Here is a 22,006-nt window from a genome sequence, read left to right on the forward strand (position 1 = left end):
CATTAATTAGCCCTCAAATGGGGCTAATTAAGGGTTAACACCATCCCTTTCTTAAAGCCCTGGGAGGGCACTCGCTGCTCCTGGAAGGAGGATAAAACTATTACTGGGAATTCATCAAGGTCTTTCATACAAGCAGAAGCAATTAACATTAATTGTATAAGATCATTCTCACTCAAGCTCACTCTGGTATTATTTTTCACTAATGAACGTAGAGCGTTAATTAGTTCTTTCTGAGTAAATGTTTTAGACAGATATCCTTTGTCTCAAATGAGGGTGGGGACAGGACATGCATCAAACCTCAACAAAGTTGTGTTACACACTATTTATGCACTGGTGGTTTGGGGTTTTTTGGTCTAAAAAGCCATCATTTTAAATTTCTGTAATTTTTTTTTTTTTTAATCTTAGCTAGTTTTGATCATTTAGGAGTGACCGATTGGTGTTTGTGCATCAGGTTTGCGCGTCTATCTTTACAAAGATAGAAACTTTTGAGCAGAAATAATTTCAGATTACTCAAGAGAGGAGGTGACACCCAAGGAGAGCAGGGCTGTGCCTTTGCTCTGCCCAGGCTTGGATTGCCAACCCCTGTTCCCTGTCGTCAGAGGACACAAAAATATCACACTCACACAGTCAGGTTGTGAGATGAGAAAGAAGGAAGTTATTTTGGGTTTATAGTTTGTAGTTTATAAAGTTTATAAAACTTTATAAAAGTTATATAAGCTATAAAAGTTTATATAGTTTAAAAGTTTATAAAACTTTTTATAGGTTTTGGGGTTTAGTCAGTGATTGCGTCATGAGGTTGAAACCTCTCTGACCGCATTGGACAAACCAGAAGTCCATCACGGAGAGGAATGTGAAAACAATCCACTTCGTTTATGTTACAACGTGTGAGAAACTCCAGTACAAGAATGAAAACATCAGAAGGCTGAAAAAAATCAGGGCAATAGGCCCCCATCCCACAGCTCTGACCTCTGCCAGTGACCAACACTTGTCTGAAACCCAAAATAAACTTTTTGTGAGGCAGGAACACCATCCCCCAGCTTTGGGACTCAGAGGTCTGTGGGCTCAGTATTTTCTGAGCTCTTCTCAAGAGAAATTTTCAACAGTTTTTCTTTTCCCCAAAACAACCTTGTGTAAACACTATTCCTTTCCCATGCCAACAGGAGTTGTTTGCTGTTTCTGTTCCTCAGCCCATGGGAGAGGTGTCAGTGCTCTGGACCAATAACGTGCCTTTAGCACAGCGTGTTATAAAAGGGCTGAATGGATTGTAAATAAACCTTCTGATTTCTGCTGCCCTGACTGGAGTCAAACACCTTTATTTCCTGTCCCATTGTGACATCCCAGAGTGTTGGATCCCTTCAAAACTCCTTCTCTGGGGTGTGTGGGCAGGGCTGCTGCAGGAGGAGGAAGGAGGAGGAAAAGTTGCTCTGGGCAGTCCCAGGAGGGACGTGGTGGAGCAGAGGGCTGGGAGCAGCTCTGGGGCAGAGTCTGGAGTGATCCACCAGAACTGGGGGTGGACCTGGAATTTTCTGAGCCTGAGCTCTTCCCAAGGAAAACTTTTCAACAGTTTTTTTTTTTCCCCAAAACAACCTTGTGTAAACACTATTCCTTTCCTATGACAACAGGAGTTGTTTGCTGTTTCTGTTCCTCAGCCCATGGGAGAGGTGTCAGTGCTCTGGACCAATAACGTGCCTTTAGCACAGCGTGTTATAAAAGGGCTGAATGGATTGTAAATAAACCTTCTGATTTCTGCTGCCCCTGACTGGAGTCAAACACCTTTATTTCCTGTCCTATTGTGACAGAGCTGTGCCATCACATTGGAAGAGCCTGATCTGCTGTGATTGCCTTTATTATTTCTGGCTGTTCCCTCACTCCTCAGGTGTGGAACATGGAATTAGATATTCATCATCCACAAATAAAACTAAATGAAACTGAGTGGAAGCTGCTTCTCCAAGGTGTTGAGTCTTCAGGCTGAGGCACAAAGAGCAGCTTTTTGATCATGCAGGTCACAAAAGAAGCTCTTAATTTTCCATCTGAGATGCTCAGCTGCGTCCTGCTGTCTTAGTCATTAATGTAATAAATTAACTCCAGCTATAAATAAATCCCAAAGTTTAGCTCTTAATGAGGTCACGGAGATGGAAACAAAGGAGATGAATGAGTCAGTGGTGCTGGGGCAGCCACAGCTACGTCAGGAGTAAGAAACATCTTCTGCCTCTGATCATTCAAGGACTGGAACTGTCTGCTCCAATCGGCTCACAGGGGAGCAGCTGTTAGGTGCCTAATTGGTGTTAAAATTCCAGAGATTGCCCAGAAAGGGAGAGAAAAAAAGGATGTGAGAGTCCTTCATGGTTGTGCTTGGGGGATGCCTGCAGAAGAAACAATTTCTGGATGTTACTGGCTTCCTTTAACAATGAACCCACCCACCCCAAAAAGAGGTTCCTCCTAAAAATCACACCCTGGAGAGTCTTTAAACCACTCTGGGATGACAGAGCAGCCCAGAGAAGATAAAGTTTGTGCTGATAAAGTTTTCTCTGTTGTGGAAACTCCCCCTATCACTCCCTTTATGTTCATAAAGACAGGAAGGTTTTGTTTTTAAGGACAACTCCAGTCCCCATCCATCCACCCCTGAATAAAACAAACCCTCTTCACACTCAGTTGTCTCCAACAAACCTCCACCAGAATCAGCAGAGGTTTTAGCAGGGTCTGGGCTCTTCCCTGCAGCCTTGGAAAGGCCAAACATCAGCACATCCAACATCTCTCCTGGGTGGAATTAGGGTGGCACGGTCTCGGGTTTTATGGTTTTTTTTCCCTCACCCGACATTTCAAGGCTGGTGGTTCGTGTGGGTTCGAGGGAGTGTTTTTCCCTCCTGACCTCTGAAGGATTTAGGTCTGAGTCTGGCACAGCATGAGAACGATGTGGAGTCTCAAGGTCTTGGTTTTCTTGGTTTCTCACGTTGTTTATTAATTCTTATCTTACAATTCTCTGTGTCCGGCCAAGGTGTTCACAGCAGCTCGGACACGAGGGGACTGCCCTGTGATGGGAGGTCACTCTGCCTTTATACAGATAATTACGTGTCTGTTATTTACAATTTCATACCAATATCTATCACCTGTACTAACAGAGTCAGAACAGGAGGCAGCCAAGTCCAGTGCCAAAAAAACCCCTCTCTCTCAGCACTGGTATCATGGCAGTGCCTCAATCCCTTCCTGTCTCTGTGCTCATGATCCAGCTCTGCCCAGTGGAACACAGGGTTCAATTCCCCTTTTCCTTTTCACTCCAATTATTCTTCCTCATTTTCCTACGTGAGCACAGGGATGTTTGTGAAACAGAAATCGCTCCCCTCCTCATGGAGTGCTTTTAACCTGATATTGTTTTACACCACAAGGACACAGACGCTGAGATTCAGGAGGCTGAAAATGACTCCTTTATTTCTGGGCTGTGTCTCCCTTTTCTACTATTTCACACAGACCAATTGGATTGGTGACACAAAGACAAACCTCTTCACTCCCATTGGGCAGAGCAGAGGGACAGCAAGGAGAAGTCCCTCCTGGGAAAAGGAATGAAGAACAAAGTTCCAGTTCCAAAAGCATTTCTCCTGTTTACAGAAAATTCCCTGGGAAAGGAATTTCAGAAAACCAAAACATCTCAGGCACAAACCAAGGCTACAGGGTCCAATTCCCCTATTCTCTTGCACTCCAATTATTCTTCCTCATTTTCCTACATGAGCACAGGGATGATTGCAAAACAGAAATCAATCCCCTACTCATGGAGTGCTTTTAAACCCAGATAAGGGAGTTACAGAGTTCAGGATTTACCCCTTTTTTAGCAAATGTAATATTTTTAAATTTGTAACTGGGTGAAAACACTGAATTATGTTGTTGTTTTACGATCACCTTTGTTTCTGTTTGCTGAATTTAGTGTAGTGGTTAAAGTGTCTTTTTTTGCTGTGAGGTAGGATTAGGAGAAAAAGGCAAAACAGGCTCAACTTAAAAGTAAACAAATAGATTTATTAGCACACACACTAAAAGAGGAAAAATAAGAATTAAAAAAAATGAAACTTTCAAAGCACTCTTCTTACTACAAAGAGTTTACTCTCTCACAAACAACATAAAGAGATGAAACTTGTGATTTTCAGTTAATTCACTATCTAAAAATAATATTTTATTATTTCTTTGGGAGAGGAGCCTTTCTTGGTTTACCATGGCATTTTAGCCTTTTCATTTTAACAAACAAAATTTAACAAGTCAAGTGTTGACCTGGTTTGTTCCCGGGAAGTTTCAAGGAGCCGTTGCTGCAGTTCAGAGACCAGGAACGGGCTAAAGGTGATTGAACTCAGGTTTGGACTTGCGATATAAATTCTGCACTGAAATGAAAGTGTGCCTGAGAGCCAGGCTCAGGCTGGATATCTGAACATGCATTTTGTGGCACTCAGGTTTTGAGGAATGTGTGAGAGGATTTTTTATTTTTTGTTCCATTTCTCCAGTTAGTCCCCCGGGTCAGTTGTTTTGATGAAACTTGGCAGAGCTATAAAACTTGCAGAGATCCCATCCTTGATTCTTTTATTTTTTTTTTATCATGGGGCCTTGTCAGAGTGTCAGAGAAGAGCAGAGCCTGTAGACAGAACAAATATGAAAAAGGGATTTTTGTTTTTTAACTATAAAGCTGCAAACTGCAAAGAGTTGTTCTGGTTGGCAGGAAAGAAAAAAAAAAAAAGAAAAAAAGTGCAAAATGCTGCAAGTTTTGCTTTTGTTTTGAGACCTGGAGGTAAAAATGCCTCGAGTTTGTTCAGCCTGGAGGAAAGAAACTTCAGAGTGACCCAATTGCTGTGTTCAAGTGCCTGGAGGGGACAGGAGGGATGGAGAGAGACTACAAGGGATGGAGGAGCAGGACAGAGGACAATGAATTCAAAATGGGAGAGGGATAAATGGGATATTGGGAAGGAATTCTTCCCTGTGAGAGTGTGGAGGGGCTGGGATGGAATTCCCAGATTTGCTGTGGCTGCCCCTGGATCCCTGAAAGTGTCCCAGGCCAGGCTGGAGCACCTGGGACAGTGGGAGATGTGGGATCCATGGTGGGACCAGGGGAATGTTGGGGTCTCTTCCAACCCAAACCATTCCATGGTTCCATGTGCTGGTTTGGATGGGATTTGGGGAAGGAATTCCTGGCTGGGATGGAATTCCCAGATTTGCTGTGGCTGCTCCTGGATCTCTGGCAGTGCCCAAAGCCAGGTTGGAGCACCCAGGACACTGGGAGGTGTCCCTGCCCATGGCAGGTGGTGGAATTAGGTCACTGTTATAAATTCCTTCCAACCCAAACCATTCCATGATTTAATGATTCCTTGTGGGTCTTGACAATTTAGAAATTGTCCATTTTGGATGGCCATTGTTTCCTTGTACATCCAATTTTTGAGAATTTTGGTTCCTAAAATTAAAATATTTAAGCAAGCTGTGGCTCCAACATCATAATGGAATGTGCTCTTCATCCCTCAATTCTCCTTTGTTCACTTGGGGGCACAAACTTGAGGGCTCTGGGCGATGTCCCTGCCCTGTTCCCATTCCCTCCTCGGGGGCCAGCACAGAGATCACTCACTGGAGGAAAGGGACAAAGAGCTCTTCTGTCATTTCCTTCTCGTGCAGCCAACAAGAAACTTGCAAGTTCCCATTTGAAGCTGTTTTGACAATAAGAAGTTCCTTTAACACAAAAATCTATTCTGAGGGTGAAAAACAAATGCACCTGCAATAACAAGGGACTTGTTTCATGAGAATCAATAAAGAAAATACATAAATAATCAAAAAAGAGAGAGATTTGATGGACCAGTCAAATACCTTTTACTAACCAATAAAATAATTAATGAGAAAGCTATTAACCAATTAAAAGTTGCACACGAGTTTTGTAAATATAAATAATAAATAATAAATAATAAATAATAAATAATAAATATTTTCAGAGCCCTGTGAAGATTTTATTGTGTCGCTGTGTTGTGTCCACCCTTACAACAACAACCCACCAAAGGAATTTTTCTGGGGAGTGACACAAGCAGAGCCCTGTGAGCTCTCAGCTCCTGGGTGCACCTATTTTATATATATATATATATATATATATATATATAACCTATAATTATATAAAAAACCTATATTATAGAAAACTTTATATATCAAAATTATATAAACATTATATCTTAGATAAATAATAATTATCTGCAGTTTAATTAGCTGAAGTGGCCTAAAATTTCTATGAAAAATAGGAACTATTTAGTACAATAGTAATCTATTTAAAAAATAGCTACATAATAACTTATAATAAATATATTAATGAAAATGAGCCTTCAGCTGTTGCAAACCAGTTTAAGTTTTTCACCTGCTTCCTCCTCCTGGTGACAAAATGGTCCATTTATTCTCTGTGCAGAATAATAACCTTTCTTAGCAGGAATATTATTTATTTATTCCTAATAACACAACTTTCCTATGGACTCTGTGTAGCTACATAGTTGGAATAATACACAAAAGCTGGAGTAATACACAAAATTCCAGGTGTGTGTGGTGGAGAGGTGACTGACCTCTGGAACTGTCCATCCAATCAAAGTAAAATATCTTTTTCCTCTCCAGATTATGAAGTGTTCAAACACAGTTAAGGAGCTGATTATAACTGGAATAATACAGAAAATTCCAGGTGTGTGTGTGTGTGTGTGTGTGTGTGTTGTGAAGGGGTGATTGTCCTTTGGAACTGTCCATCCAACCAAAGTAAAATCAACTTTTCCCACCCCAGATTTAGGAACTGTCCAAACACAGTTAAGGAGCTGATTATTGTTGGAATAATACACAAAATTTCAGGTGTGTGTGTTGTGAAGGGGTGATTGACCTTTGGATCTGTCCATCCAATCAATTCAAAATAAAATTTTCCCTCCCCAGATTATGAAGTGTTCCAACACAGTTTAGGAGCTGGATTATAGCTGGAATACACAAAATTCCAGGTGTGTGTGTGGTGGGGAGGGTGATTGACCTTCGGAACTGTCCATCCAATCATTTCAAAATAAACCTTTCCCTCCTCAGATTTAGGAAGTGCTCACACACAGTCAAAGGAGCTGACTTTCTCCATTTTGCCCCATCATTCTTCCTGCCTGGGGGAGATAAATTATGCAAGAGCCACTCACAACATCTGAGCCTCTCCCCTGGCTGATTTTCCCCAAGGAAACCGTGTCCAGTCACACCCTGAGCCCTGCTGGGAGCAGGAGAGGTTTGTTAACACAGTCCCACTGACAATATCCTCCCTGATGGGATTGATTGGAACAGGACCAGCGCTCCCAGTGTGGTCCAGCAGGCAAACACAGCAATAAATTACAGGACAAAACGAGGGGAATGGTTGCCTGAAGGGTAATAAAGGGAGGTGATGTACAGAGCACTCCAACCCAAGGGCTGCTGCAGCTGGAACCGTTCAAAAGGCACTTTCCAAATGACAGAACCTCCACAGGGTTTGGCTGCGTGAGGCAGGAGAGCTCTGGGGAAAACCCAGGTGCTGCAGCTGCTTTGTTCCAGCTCGTTTTCTGAACAGGTATTTAATCTGCAAGGGCTGGAAAGGAAGGGAAGCTGAGGGCTGCTGCTGCCTGCTGGCTTTGTAGGAGGAGCTGGAGAGTTTCTGGTGCCCATCAGAATGTACATTCACATTTCTTAAATATTAATATTTATTTAATACTGATGCCTGGTGGGTTTGTAGGAGGAGCCAGAGAGTTTCTGGTGCCCATCAGAATCTATATTCACATTTCTTAAATAGTAATACTTATTTAATGCTCCTGGCTGGTGGGTTTGTAAGAGGAGCTGGAGAGGGTTTGATGCCCATCAGGCCGAAGGAAATGCATATTCACATTTCTTAAATAATAATATTTATTTAGTGCTGCTGCCTGGTGAGTTTTGTAGGAGGAGCCAGAGAGTTTCTGGTGCCCATCAGAATGTATATTCATATTTCTTAAATAATAATATTTATTTAGTAGTGATGCCTGGTGGGTTCATAGGAGGAGCTGAAGAGTTTTTGATGGCCATCAGAATGTATATTCATATTTCTTGAATATTAATATTTATTTAATACTCCTGCCTGGTGGGTTTGTAGGAGGAGCCAGAGAGTTTCTGATGTCCATCAGAGTAAAGGAAATGCATATTCACATTTCTTAAATATTAATATTTATTTAATTCTGCTGCCTGGTGGATTTGTAGGAGGAGCTGGAGACTTTCCGATGCCCATCAGAATGTATATTCATATTTCTTAAATAATAATATTTATTTAATACTCCTGCCTGGTAGGTTCATAGGAGGAACTGGAGAGTTTTTGATGCCCATCAGAATGCATATTCACATTTCTTAAATATTAATATTTATTTAATAGTGATGCCTGGTAGGTTTTGTAGGAGGAGCCGGAGAGTTTCTGGTGCTCCTCAGGCTGAAGGGAATGTATATTCATATTTCTTAAATAATAATATTTATTTAGTCATTCAGTGAGTGAGTTGTTCCTGCTGTGCCCTTGGAGATGTTGGTGACTGGAGGTCCTTGGTCTCCTCCTCGAGATCAGCCTGGGGAGTGCTGTTGGTCTGAAAATTGTGTTTGGGATGGGAGAAGGCCCTGGGAAGTCTGGAAAAGCCTGGTGACGTTAGAAAATGAACATTCTCAGCCTGTTTTGACAGGTCCATGATGCTTTTTGAGGAACTCCTGTAATAAAAGAGCCTGGTGTTGGTGACCTGCAATGTGAGGCTGCCCCTGGATTTTGGTGCTGTAAACAGCAACGTCTCCAGATCTTTTTTATCCTCCCTTGTTGTGCATAAAGATCACAGGAAACGCTTTTTTAAAGAGCAGGAATGTTCCAGGACTGGTCCTGATTTATCTCCTATTTTACACCACTTTTTTTGCAGTGCTAAAGAGACGAGATGACTTTTAATGTGCCTCTAATGGCACCAGAAGAGATGAGAATAAAATCAGGTCCCTCAGATCAGGAGGTTTATGTCCTGATGCAGCACTTTGGCCGCCAGGCAGAGCCCCAGGATTGCTCCCTGTGCTCCTGTGGGTGTTTTAGGGTCAGAGATAATGTCCTGCTGGCCAGGAGCTCAGTTAGCTGGGACATCTGCCATCCCTCTTTCCTTATCTCCTTTCTGCTGGAAAATGTGGATCCTCACTGGGATTATCCCCATCACTCGAGTCATGAGGAATGTGACCCTTCCCTCCACCCCCAGCAGAATTTCAGGAGCATTTCTGGGAGTGCTTTGCAATATTTTGCTGTGCAGAAGTGCTGCTGTCTTTCTGTTTCTGAGCGTAACTCAACTTTTCTCCCCTTCCACCCAGAAAACCCCTTTCACTTGGTAAAATCTGCTTATGACAAATGGTGCTAATAAATTTTTTTGCCACCCAGACTGATTTGTGGTGGCGCTGGGCTTGGAGGTCAGACAGGGCTGCTATTTCAGAAAACCCGTGGTGTGCTGAGTTGAAAACTCCAATTCCTGCCTTCCATGAGATGGAAACTTGTTTTTAACCAACATTTCTGCCAGCCCTGGAGAGACTTTGTGCTCTGTTTTATCTTGCTTTGTCTCTGAGAAGTGAAGGGTGCAGCACTGGAATGGACAATGATTACACACATCCCCTCCTTCCAGCTCATAAGTGCTTTAAGTAAAATTTGATAATTGTGAAATATTTGGTCCTTTTTCCAAAGGGGTGAATTCCTGTGGAGATGAAGAGTTACAGGATTGTTGTGGTTTAATGTAATTTGGGTTTTAGTTAAGGAAAAGTCCACCAGCTACAGAAGTGATTCCCTACAAGATCCTCCTCTCCCTAAATGAACTGGAGAAAGATCATTTTTAGGGCTGGTAAACTGCAGGGAAATACCAGGGTTTGTCTCTTTACATTGTCAGTGGGAAAAGAAAGAAGAGCTGGGGGGAGGAAAAGTGTTCTGAAGGTTTATTCTGATTTCTGATTATTTTTCTTTTAATTCTGATAATAAAGCTCTCTTTACACCTGTGAACTTAATCTTTTCTGAGCCTGAAAATTGCTGAGCTCTTCTCAAGGGAAACTTTTCGACAGTTTTCTTTTCCCCAAAACAACCTTGTGTAGACAATATTCCTTTCCCATGCCAACAGGAGTTGTTTGCTGTTTCTGTTCCTCAGCCCATGGGAGAGGTGTCAGTGCTCTGGACCAATGACGTGCCTTTAGCACAGCGTGTTATAAAAGGGCTGAATGGATTGTAAATAAACCTTCTGATTTCTGCTGCCCCTGACTGGAGTCAAACACCTTTATTTCGTGTCCTATTGCGACAAAACCCTTTAAAGTTTTGACCCGGTTTTTGCCTTCCTCTGAATCCTTATGTAACAGCAGAAAACGAATAAATAATTCTAGTGGATGCCCTGGAGTTTGGCTAGCACTCAACCCACCACATTGGATCAGTGTGTTGGCCAAGAAACCCTGAATTGGCGAAACCAAAGCCACCACAGGATGGGCTCAGATGTGATTCTGCAGCCCCTCCCTGGGGAGGGGGTTTGCAGGGGAGGAGAGAAGCCACGGGATCTCCTGGGATCTGACTGCAGCAGTGGCATCAATCAAAAAATGCTGCAGGAGGCTGAGCCCTCCAGCAAACTGCAGCTGAGCTCAGAGGGAATGGAGCCCCTGGATTCCTGCTGGGGAATTATGATGTCTTGTGCCATCATTGTCTCTTCAAAATCCATTCATTTTTTTTCGTCTGGACTCCCCATCATTGTCTCTTTAAAATCTGTAGCCCTGGGTTGTGCCTGAGGTGTTTTGGTTTTCTGAAATTCTTTTCCCAGGGAATTTTCTGTAAACAGGAGAAATGGTTTTGGAACTGGAACTTTGTTCTTCATTCCTTTCCCCAGGAGGGACTTCTCCTTGCTGTCCCTCTGCTCTGCCCAATGGGAGTGAAGAGGTTTGTCTTTGTGTCACCAATCCAATTGGTCTGTGTGAAATAGTAGAAAAGGGAGACACAGCCCAGAAATAAAGGAGTCATTTTCAGCCTCCTGAATCTCAGAGTCTGTGTCCTTGTGGTGTAAAACACCGTCAAAAATCCATCCCTTTTTTTGTCTATCCAATGATGGACTCCTCATCATTGTCTCTTTAAAATCCATCCCTTTATTTGTCTGTCTTCTTTATTTTAGTTCTGCCTCTCCCTGTGCCTTCAGAGGTGTCACATTTAAAGGAGTGGTCACAGACCCCCTTTGGGCCACCTGGTTTTCTGGGGACAGGACACAGAGTGTCCCTGCAGTGCCATTGCTGTGGAGCAGGAGTTGTGCTGCAGGGAGATGGATGTGACTCCAGCAGCTGCAGGAATTACAGCCTGGGCAGGAAAAGGAATGGCCAAAGCTCAGCTCCAGCCTGGCTGTGCCTCTGTTGCTTCAGCCTTAATCTAAAAGTCTGTAAATGAGGATGCCAGGGAATTAAACCTGTGTTGAGGTCGGGGTGAGAGCAGGGAGGGAGCAAATTTGGAGTAGAAACAAAAAAAATTGCAATAAAACCTGTAGAATCCCCTGTATTGGAGCCATGCTGGATCTCAAGCAGCCCGGTGCTTGTAACGGGGCAGGATGCTTTATGATGGCCCATTCCCACAAGGTGAATTAAAACAAAGATTAAAAAGCCCTTATAAATCAGACTTTATAGCTGCCTAAACCACCTGCAAACTGTTGGTCCTTGTTTTCAAAATCTGCCATCACTCTGCTGTCAGACTGATCCTGGTTTCATTAGCAGGGCTGGCATTGCCTGCGCTGGCAGGAGCCACCAGCTGCATAAATTACCCCCAGAGGAATTGTGAGCAATGTCTTCATTTTGTCAACAGCATCCCAGAGTGCCAAGGATGCCCTTCCTGCACCAGTTTTAATTGTCTCCGCTTGGGTGTGTGTTCTGCAGGTTTCACCTCGATGGGAAATGACACAAAGACTGACGTGGGCCTGGGGTAGTGATGTGAAATGCAGGAAGAAATTTTAACAAGGGGTTCTCTAGTGTTTGTGAACAGTTTATAAATTTATAACTCAAAGGGGAGCTGGAAATGCTGAGGGTGAGTGAAGGAGTGTTTTGGTGGCCCAGTGTAGCACAGAGAAATTCTTGCCAATGAAAATCTGAGCTTTGCTCGTTGCGGGGGAGTTAAACTCTGGTGCAACAGAGTCGTGTGAGTGCTGCAGGTGATGGGAACTCTGAATTTTGGAGGAACATCTTGATTTCCCTCAGTGCAGTCATTCCTCCATCAAGGAATGGTGATGATGAGGATCAAGGAAGTTTGATTCCTCCATCAGGCTAAGAACCTTGCAGCAGTGCTTTGGAACATGGTAAAAGTCTGTAAAATCTGTGTGAGCCCCCAGCACATCGTCTGTGACCAAAATCAGCATCTGGAGTGACCAAAATCAACATCCAGGGTGTGCTTTGCCTTTCTTTGGGTTCCTCCAGTGCTGGAGGCATTAAACACCTGGGAGAAGATAATGGGAGAAGATAAGTTCTGTGTCACCAGTTTAGTGAATTGTCTCAAAATCTTTTTTTTAAATGAAATTTCGATTTCTTTCAAAATCTGAAATTACCATAAATGTGTAATTAATGAACGTGAGAGGAGGCAGGAGGCAGGAGGCAGCAATCACAGCTGCACCCTAAATCCTGTGCTCAGAATTCCTCTGTGCCACGAGTGAGCTTTACACCTCAAGACTTCACATCAAAAGTGATTTTTTTCTCTTTGGTTGTGAGTAAAAAAATTTTTTTTAAAAAGCAAACAAAAAGCCCCAAGGCAGAGCAAGGGAATTGCTAAAGCTCTTCAAGGCTCAAATCTCTCCATCCTCTTTTCCCTTAAAACCCTGGGCTGAGGTGACCATGGCAGGAAGAGCTTTTCCCATCAATCAGGGCTGGATTGTGGCTGCCAATGCAGGCAGAGCCAATTTAGCATCTGCTCCAGTCTGGGATCTGTGTCACTCCGAGGTTTAAAACTGCTCAAAATCCTATTAAAGCCCCATAAACTGAGCTGGGCTTCGTGCAGATCTACTCCACAGATTTCTTTTGGTGTCTCAGCACATTTGGAGTTTTTTTGGCCTTTGGATGAGCTGTGGTTAAACTTGTCTGAGACAACAGGACGTGAGTCCTTCTCTGAAATTAGAGTGGGATGTGGAATGTGCAGTCCTGCTCCCCTTTACAGGTTTCAAAGGTATCAAAGAATAAACCCATGAAAATTCATGCCTTTTTGGTATTTTTGTATGAACTGCCTGAGCTGTTGCACTGCAGAGTTTTGGCAAAAGCAAAGCTGAAATTCAATGTACAGAGAGGGCATTAACCTTGTTCATAGAGGTCAAATTTTCCATCATGCAGCATCATAAGGTTTTTCCATGACACTCCTGTATTTCCATTGACTTCAGCAGAATTCATTTTCCTTCCCCTAAAAATTGGCTGGGATAAAGGTTCTATTTTAATCCTTTTTTTTTTTTTTTTTTTTTTTTTTTTTTTTCAGTTAAGTAGGTTTATTGATCTAAAGGCTCAAACAGCATTTGTGCCTTGAGCAGGGAGCATCATCTGCACTCCAGGTGATGTCTGGTGTGAAATGTTCAGTTGTGACACCAACTTTTGCCAAGCTCTGCCACCCCCTTTTGGCACTGAGTCATTTAATAGTCATTAACCAAATTTTATACAAATAACCTTAAAACAAAGTGCCCCCACAACTGGAATTCTGACACTTCCAGTCCTGGTCACTGATGTGTCACTGGAGAAGGAACCAATTGAGAGGATCATTCTTGATAAACTCACAAAAATACCGAGTTAAAAACCAACCTGGGATTTTGGGATTGGGGTCGTGGTTCAGGGGGATTTCTGGAGAATCAACATAGCAAGGTAAATATTTCCCTGGAAGTAAATATTGGATCTCCATCTCTTGTGTGATGTGTTGAACTCAGCAGGACGTTTTCTGTTGACTTCCCTTGTGCCCAACCCCCTATGAACATGTTTTATTCATTAACCCCAAAACCTTGTGAAGGAATAAGTGACAGCAATTATTAAACATTTGCTACCTTCAATTCACCCCCCCTTAAATTCTGCTGGGGCTTTAATAGCTCAGGAAAAAAAAAAGTTTGCAAGGTGATGGAGCAAGACTCCATCTGTTCAGACAGATTAAAGGGAGAGGAGGACAATTTGGGAAGGATGAACACTGAAGGCATTGTTATTGCTCTTGCTGAGCTTAATTACAGAGAGTGGGGACCAATAAATCCATCTGCAGGATGTGTGGGTTGCTCTGGGAAGGCACACCTTGACTCCAAGGCAAAGTCAAAGATGTTCCAGCTGGGAAGGGAATATTGGCAAAGGGAACGAGTGGGTTTGTTTCATGTCCTGCTCTGAGGGGCTTGGAAAAGTCACTCGGTGATATAGTTTAACACCTGGTCAGATTTTATAAACTGTGGGCTCGATATTTCCTGAGCTTCTCCTCTTCTCAAGGGAAACTTTACAACAGTTTTTCTTTATCCCAAAACACCCTTGTGTAAACAATATTCCTTTCCCATGCCAACAGGAGTTGTTTGCTCTTTCTGTTCCTCAGCCCATGGGAGAGGTGTCAGTGCTCTGGACCAATAACGTGCCTTTAGCACAGCGTGTTATAAAAGGGCTGAATGGATTGTAAATAAACCTTCTGATTTCTGCTGCCCCTGACTGGAGTCAAACACTTTTATTTCATGTCCTATCGTGACAGGACCACATTCATTTGGACCTTGAAGTCCTCCAGGAATGGAAACTCCCAAAGTCTCAGAGGGAAACCCATTCCTATCTTTGAGCAACTCACAGTAAGGAAGCTTTTCCCAAAGTTTAAATGGAATTCCCCATGTTTCATCTTGTTCCCTTTGGTTCCTGTGCTCCCTCAGGGCAGCAGATGAGTGATGCTGTTTTACACCACAAGGACACAGACTCTGAGATTCAGGAGGCTGAAAATGACTCCTTTATTTCTGGGCTGTGTCTCCCTTTTCTACTATTTCACACAGACCAATTGGATTGGTGACACAAAGACAAACCTCTTCACTCCCATTGGGCAGAGCAGAGGGACAGCAAGGAGAAGTCCCTCCTGGGGAAAGGAATGAGGAACAAAGTTCCAGTTCCAAAACCATTTCTCCTGTTTACAGAAAATTCCCTGGGAAAAGAATTTCAGAAAACCGAAACACCTCAGGCACAAAACCAGGGCTACAGATGAGGATCAGGATTTGTCCTCCTCACCCTCCATCAGGTCCCTGGGGTGGGATCCCCTGAGCCTCTCCAGGCCTGGAGGGTCCTGACAGATGCTCCAATCCCATCATCATCTTTGTGGCCTTCGAACTTGGTCGGTGTCTGATGGATGGAACCTTGGACCTGGAATATTTCAGGTTACATTCAGGGGAGTTATTTAATTTCCCTGTTTATGGGTCTCTTCTCTTTCTAAAGAAAAAAGAAAAAGTATTGAAAACTTTGTGTTTAATTAAAAAATAATAGATTTCTAGATCAAATGGAGGGGAGGGTGGAAGGCCTGAGCAGGGTCCATGTGATGAGATCAAAGGAAGGATTTGAAACTTTGGTTGTGGAGCAAAATCTTTGACATCAATCAGCTAACCCAGTTAATTCCTTGAAATCCCAAGGAATTCAGTCTTTGAGGATCCCACTCTAAATTCACGCCCAGGACAACTGACACTTGAGGATTTATTAAATAAATATCAAAAAACTTCTGAAAAACTGCCTTTGGTCTATTAAATACTTGCAAAATTTCTGCCAAACTTGAACTAAACTCTTGGTTAACCTGTCATTGTTATAAAGTGTGAATTCTGCCAAAATACCAAATTTCCCCCATGAAACCAGAAATTAGAGCTGGTGATGTGTTTTACAATCACTAACAATAAGTAGATATATTTTACTGGAGTAATTTCACCCTTTCCATTAAAAATCACCAAAAAAAAAAAAAAAAAAAAAAAAAAAAAAAAAAAAAAAAAAAAAAAATTGGGTTTTATTTTCCTCAAAGTTTATCTGGGTTTATCTCCCCTGGAAGAACTAATGCCCTTAAGACAGCCTGGATTGCTTCTCCAATTACAGCTCCTTTCCTAACTAATAGTTTTTAGAGATTCCCTTTTAATGCTTTTTACGTCCCTGGAAAATGCCAGCAATATTGCTCATAAATCATTGTCCTTTCCTTTGGCTCTCCTGGATTAATGTAAATTCACTTTAATTACCTTTCTGTTTGGAGCAAGTGCCTTTGATCCTGCCTGGGGTTGGGGTGGGGTAATTCAGGGCAGAAGGTCTGGGGTTAAGGTTGGGGTGGTTAAAGGGGGATGGAGATACTGGGAAAGAGATTTATCTGCTGGGGGAAACTCCAGCTTGCCTTGAGGAGTTTTATTCTTTAATTAGATGTAATTCTGAATGGTTTTCTTCAGATATTTCCTCCTTCCTGCCTTCTCACTGCTGTGGGCTTTGTCCCCAAAGCTTTGGAACAAGGGAGTGTCAATGGATGGTGGTGGTAACTCCCCCAGGCACTCCCAGCAGTGAAGGTGTTATCCTAAACACGTAATTTTTCTGTGGAAATCAGTATTTGGTGATGGGAAAAGCCAAGGTTGCTGTTAGTAGGAGTCAGCAATGTTTGGAGTTATGGATCCTGTGGTTTTTTGGCAACCTGGGATTTATGAAAGGATTCCCAAGCTCTGGGAGAACTCCCCGCTCCCCTGCATAAAGGGCTCCTCAGCAACCTGGAGTATAATACCATAAAAATATAAATAAAATATAAATATAAATAATATATAAATATATAAAAATATATGTAAATATAGAAAAATTAAATATAGATTAAAAGAAATATATATTATATAAAATATAATATATAAATTACAAAATATAAAAATATATATTATATATTATATATTATATATTATAAATTATATATTATATATTATATATTATATATTGTATATTATATATAAAATAAAATATTATATATTATAAAATATAATATGATATATACTATATAATATATTATATTATATATAGTTTTATATATATTATATGTCATATATATTATATTATATTATATTATATTATATTACATTACATTACATTATATTATATTATACATATATTATAAATAAAAATAAAGTTTAGATTTAAAAATATAAGATATATAAAATATTATTTATACTAGAGTATAAATGCCATCATTTTATACCCGCACTGTGCCAGAACAAACACAATCAGCTGTGCTGAAGTGACAAAAATCCTGATTTATATCCCTGGGGAGTGGAGTCCCAAGCCAGCCCAGAGGTGAGAACAGAGCTGTGACCTCTGGTGCAGCTCCCTCCGCTGCCTCTTTAAGGAAACATCCATTTCCCCTGCTAAACACCACGGGAAAAGGGCCTCCAGGTGCTCCATTTTTCTCTGCTGACATTTTGATGTGATTAAATTCATGGTGCTGCAGAGAAATATTGCCCACAACCCTCCCAGGCCAGGAGAGGATGGGGAGTTCTCCCAGAGCCAGCGAGTTCACCACGGCTCCACTCCAGCAGGATTAGTGAGAGACATTTCCCTCTCACCTGTAAATCGTGTTTTCCTCTGCAAGGGGCACTTCTGTTAAATGTTGAGTATCTAATTGTTTATTATTTGGCACAGAAACAAGGGGAATATCAACCCTGACACTTAGGAGAGCCCCGGGAGTCTGGTGCAGGTGTGTCACCAGCTCACAAACAGTCATTTAATTTCTGTAATTGTTTCTGGGCTGTTGATGACAATTCAGGAGGCTGATGTGATATTTAAAGTGGTTTTTAATTTATTTTTTTTTTTTTAAGGAAAAATATTGTAGTGACCTGTATCCCTTTGCATGTTTCAGTTTCCCCAGCAAGGGAATGCTCTGGCATTTGAGCAGGCACTGAACCCCTTTCCTCTCAATTCTGTCACGGTGGAAAAGCAGCTCAGTGAAAAACCAGTGCTGCTGCTCTGGGAACGTGGGCAGTGCCCGGCTGAAGCCTCTGGCTTTATATTTTTTTAGTTCTTTTTAATTTTTTCTGACATTCAGACTCACCAGAGGGAAGTTGTGATCTGAAGGGCGAAGAAGTGACTCACTCATTTTGTACTTGACCCATCTCGAGAAGAAAACCACCTTCCAACCAACCTTATTAATTTATCTTGGGCTCCTGGTGATCTGGTTCTGCTCTGTTGTTCTCCTTTTTTTTCCCTTTCTTTGAAGGTGATGTGAATGACTGTGTGTTGGCACAGCTGCCTGTGGCCCCAGAGCTGGAAGGTTTGATTTTTCAAAGTGTTATAAATGTATATTATATAGTTGGCTTTTCACAAATATTAAAACAAATGTACTATATGTATACTATACTATACTATGTATATACTATATGTATAATTGTACTGTATTATCTTTTATTAATAGAGTTTAGAAAGGTGATAAATGTATATTTTCTGATTGTGATATAGTGTCAACAGTAAAAAAAATGTTTTTTTTTTTCTCTTTGTAACATCTAAACTGACCAAACCAGAAGGTCTGGAGGGTCACCCCACATTCCTGCATAAAGAACTGCTGAACTTGTGTTTCTTATCCAAGTGAAGAGAACCAAAAACCTCAGGAGAAGAATTTATGAGACCCATGTCACCAAACAAAGTGGAGCCATCCACAGATGGATCTACAGATAAAATGATTGGAGAAAGAACTGAAATGGATCGACCCCAAAGAGAATGTTTGAATCATGGATTAGGATCTATTGAATATGTAACACAGAGATCCTTAAAACCCAGAATTTGGAAGAGTAAAGGTGTGCTTTTAGGTGAGGCACCCAGCTGGAACTTGATTTTCTGTCTCCTAATTGTCTATTTTTATCTTTTATTAAACTTATATTTTTTTCTAAGACAGTGGAACTTGACTTCCACAAAAGCATTCCTTATTTCCCAGAAATATTTGAAATAGTAGCTAGGATTGGTTATAGGACCTTGGGGTGGAAGGAAACTTAAACCCATCTCATTCCATCCCCCTGCCATGGGCAGGGACACCTTCCACCAGCCCAGGGTGTTCTTTGTTATTGTATTAAAAGCCATTTTCAGGGTCACAAAGTGAGAAAATGAATGAGCTGGAAATAAGATCCAAGAGTTTTTGTGCTCATAAACACCATAAACACCCTGCCCTCCATGGGCACCTTGTAGGGGAGTCAGCGGGTTCAGTGGGAACGCACAGGGAGGTTAAACAAGGCTGGGGAAAGGCAAGAACAAAACAATTTCTGTGTGTTGAGTTGGTCACTCTGAGGAGCTCCACAGCCCCCTGACCCAGTCCTGGGCAGAAATCTCCTCTCCCTTCACCAGGACAGCCTTGGGGAGGGTGTGTGGCTCAGGAGAGGTGGGATGCTCCGTGCTCTGAGCTCTCTCCTTTGGTGACAGCCTTGGGGAGGGTGTGTGGCTCAGGAGAGGTGGGATGTTCCGTGTTCCGTGCTCTGAGCTCTCTCCTTTGGTGACATTGGCAGAAGTCACCAAGCCACTTCGTTTTTCAGTGCGTCCCATAAAATGCAAAGTGTGTTTGATGAGAAACCACTTACCCCGTTCTTTACAGCGTGCAGACAGAGTTATGAGCTTGGCCAGCAGCTTCCTTGATGAAAGAATAAAGCAGATTTTTTTTTTCCTCTCTCTTTCCACCCTCCGAAATGGGCAGAATAAAAATTTTAATTACTTGTTTGTCTATAAATAATTCCGAGGCGCTATAGGTCGTGCTCATACACATGCACACACGAGGGAGATGCAGATCTTGTGCCAGGAAATGGCTGCAGCCTCTCACAGGTAGTAAATTTTCCACGGATTTATGGCCAGTAGTAGCAGTGCCCAGGCACAGAGAAATTGTGTGTCAAGGTGATCAGGAAAGGGCAGCAGGAAGAGGATTTTCCCTCCTGGGAAGGCACCTGGGTATCTCTAGGGATTTCTTCCTACAAAGAGCAAAAACTTATGGATAGAAATAAAAATTATCTTATGGACAGAACTAGGTTGGATATCAGGAAAAAGTTTTTTACAGAAAGAGTGAAAAAATACTGGAATTGTCTGCCTGGGGAGATGGGGGAGTCACCACCCCTGGATGTGTTTGAGAAAACTCTGGATGTGGCACTCGGGGCCAGGGTTTGGTTGAAGTGTCGGGGCTGGGTTGGACTTGTGAGGAAAATTAATCCACAAAGGCCAGAGGTTTGTGTCCAAAAAGGAGACAGAGGAGGCTTTGACTTTATTCCAATAAAGGGAGAGGCCATGGGGCATTTCCCCTGTGCTCTCTCCAATTTTGGAGGATGCAGCCTCCGATTTATCCCAATTTCCTGACCCCATTTCCCTCTCTCTGAGGGACTTGAGAGTTACAGGCTGCCCAGAGTGCCCAACACCTAAAATTCCCCTTTCATGTATAACCCCCTTTTAATTTTTAATTCTTATGGAATTTATGGGTTTTCCCCATTGTTCCTTTCATCTTTCAATATCCAATTCCATTTATCAGCCAACCCACAGTTTGTTTGTAAAGGCAAAAATCTTCTTTTCCATCCATCGATCAGTGGAATCCTCCCCATTGTTTCTTTTCTCTCTCAGTGCTGGTTTTATCCACCAGCAGAGCCAGAGTTGGTTTGTAAAGCCAAGCCTGTCATTCCTCTCAGACTTGATCTTGGAGGTCTCTTCCAACCCAGTGATTCAGTGAAATAAAAATTATACCCTCATCAGCTTTTAAATATATATGCATGGATAGATATATAGATATATAGATAACAGGAGGAGTAGAAAAATGCTTGTATTAGAAAATGAAATGTTTTCAAAGGAAAATAAGTGTTTAAGCATCAATTCCTGGCTGCTGGGTGGGGATTTGGTTTCACAGAAGGCAAGGGTGACCCTGTTTTACACCACAGTGACACAGACTCTGAGATTCAGGAGGCTGAAAATGACTCCTTTATTTCTGGGCTGTGTCTCCCTTTTCTACTATTTCACACAGACCAATTGGATTGGTGACACAAAGACAAACCTCTTCACTCCCATTGGGCAGAGCAGAGGGACAGCAAGGAGAAGTCCCTCCTGGGGAAAGGGATGAAGAACAAAGTTCCAGTTCCAAAAACATTTCTCCTGTTGACAGAAAATTCTTTGGGAAAATGAATTTCAGAAACAAAACACCTCAGGCACAGAACCAGGGTTACACAAAGGAAGATCCCAGAGATGAAGGAGCATGTTAAAATTATTTCAGTGCTGATGGGTGACTTTGCTGAACATCAGGATGCTGATAATGCTAACTGGGGCTCTTCACTTGCACTTGGAGCAGGATTTACCCCTTTGCAGCTCTTCCCGAGGTCCTGAGCTGCTTCCCTTGGCTCTTCCATTCCCAGGGAGGAGAAATCACCAGCAATCCTCCCTGTTTACACTTTGTTTACCCTTTGGGGCAGAGTGCAGTGCTCAGGAAATGTAAATATTTCCTTTGCTCACCCTTGGCATTCAGGGGCACTTTTCCAAGGGACTGAGGCCTGTGTGTGATTAGCTGCTCGTAGCCTCCTAATTAACTGAAATGTCATTTGCCTCCTGCTGCCTCCTTGAGTGTTTTCCCTTGTGTTCAGTCCCAGGGAAGAAAAACATTGGGAAGAATTTGGCTGCTGTGGCTGAGCTGGGACAGAGCTTCACTTCTCTTTTGGCTTAGGAACCTGTTAAAAATATGAAAAATAATAATAGTAATAGTTTATATGCCACTTTTGTTCACTTCTAACACCGTAAAAACTGAATCTGGGTCTAATTTGTGGCCCTAGGAGAGTCTCCAAGGGCCTGACTCAGAATTGCTCCCATGGGTTGCCTTTCCCTTGTGCAAACCCTGATTGGTTTGGTTGGTTGAGGGTTTTTTTTTTTCCCTCTTTGATGCATTTTTCATTTGAACGTCTCAACACCCTTCAAAAGTTCCCGCCCAGTTGTTCACCTGCAACTCCAAAGAGTTCTCAGGTGTTTTTTTTTTCCCATCTCTGCTCCACTTCAAGCTCTTCAGAACCCCAGTCTTTGTGCTGAGGATCTAAATCAGTGTGATATGCACCTTTCAGGGAGG

Source organism: Zosterops lateralis, assembly GCF_965231275.1.
Source record: "Zosterops lateralis genome assembly, chromosome: 30".
Lineage (NCBI taxonomy): Eukaryota > Metazoa > Chordata > Aves > Passeriformes > Zosteropidae > Zosterops > Zosterops lateralis.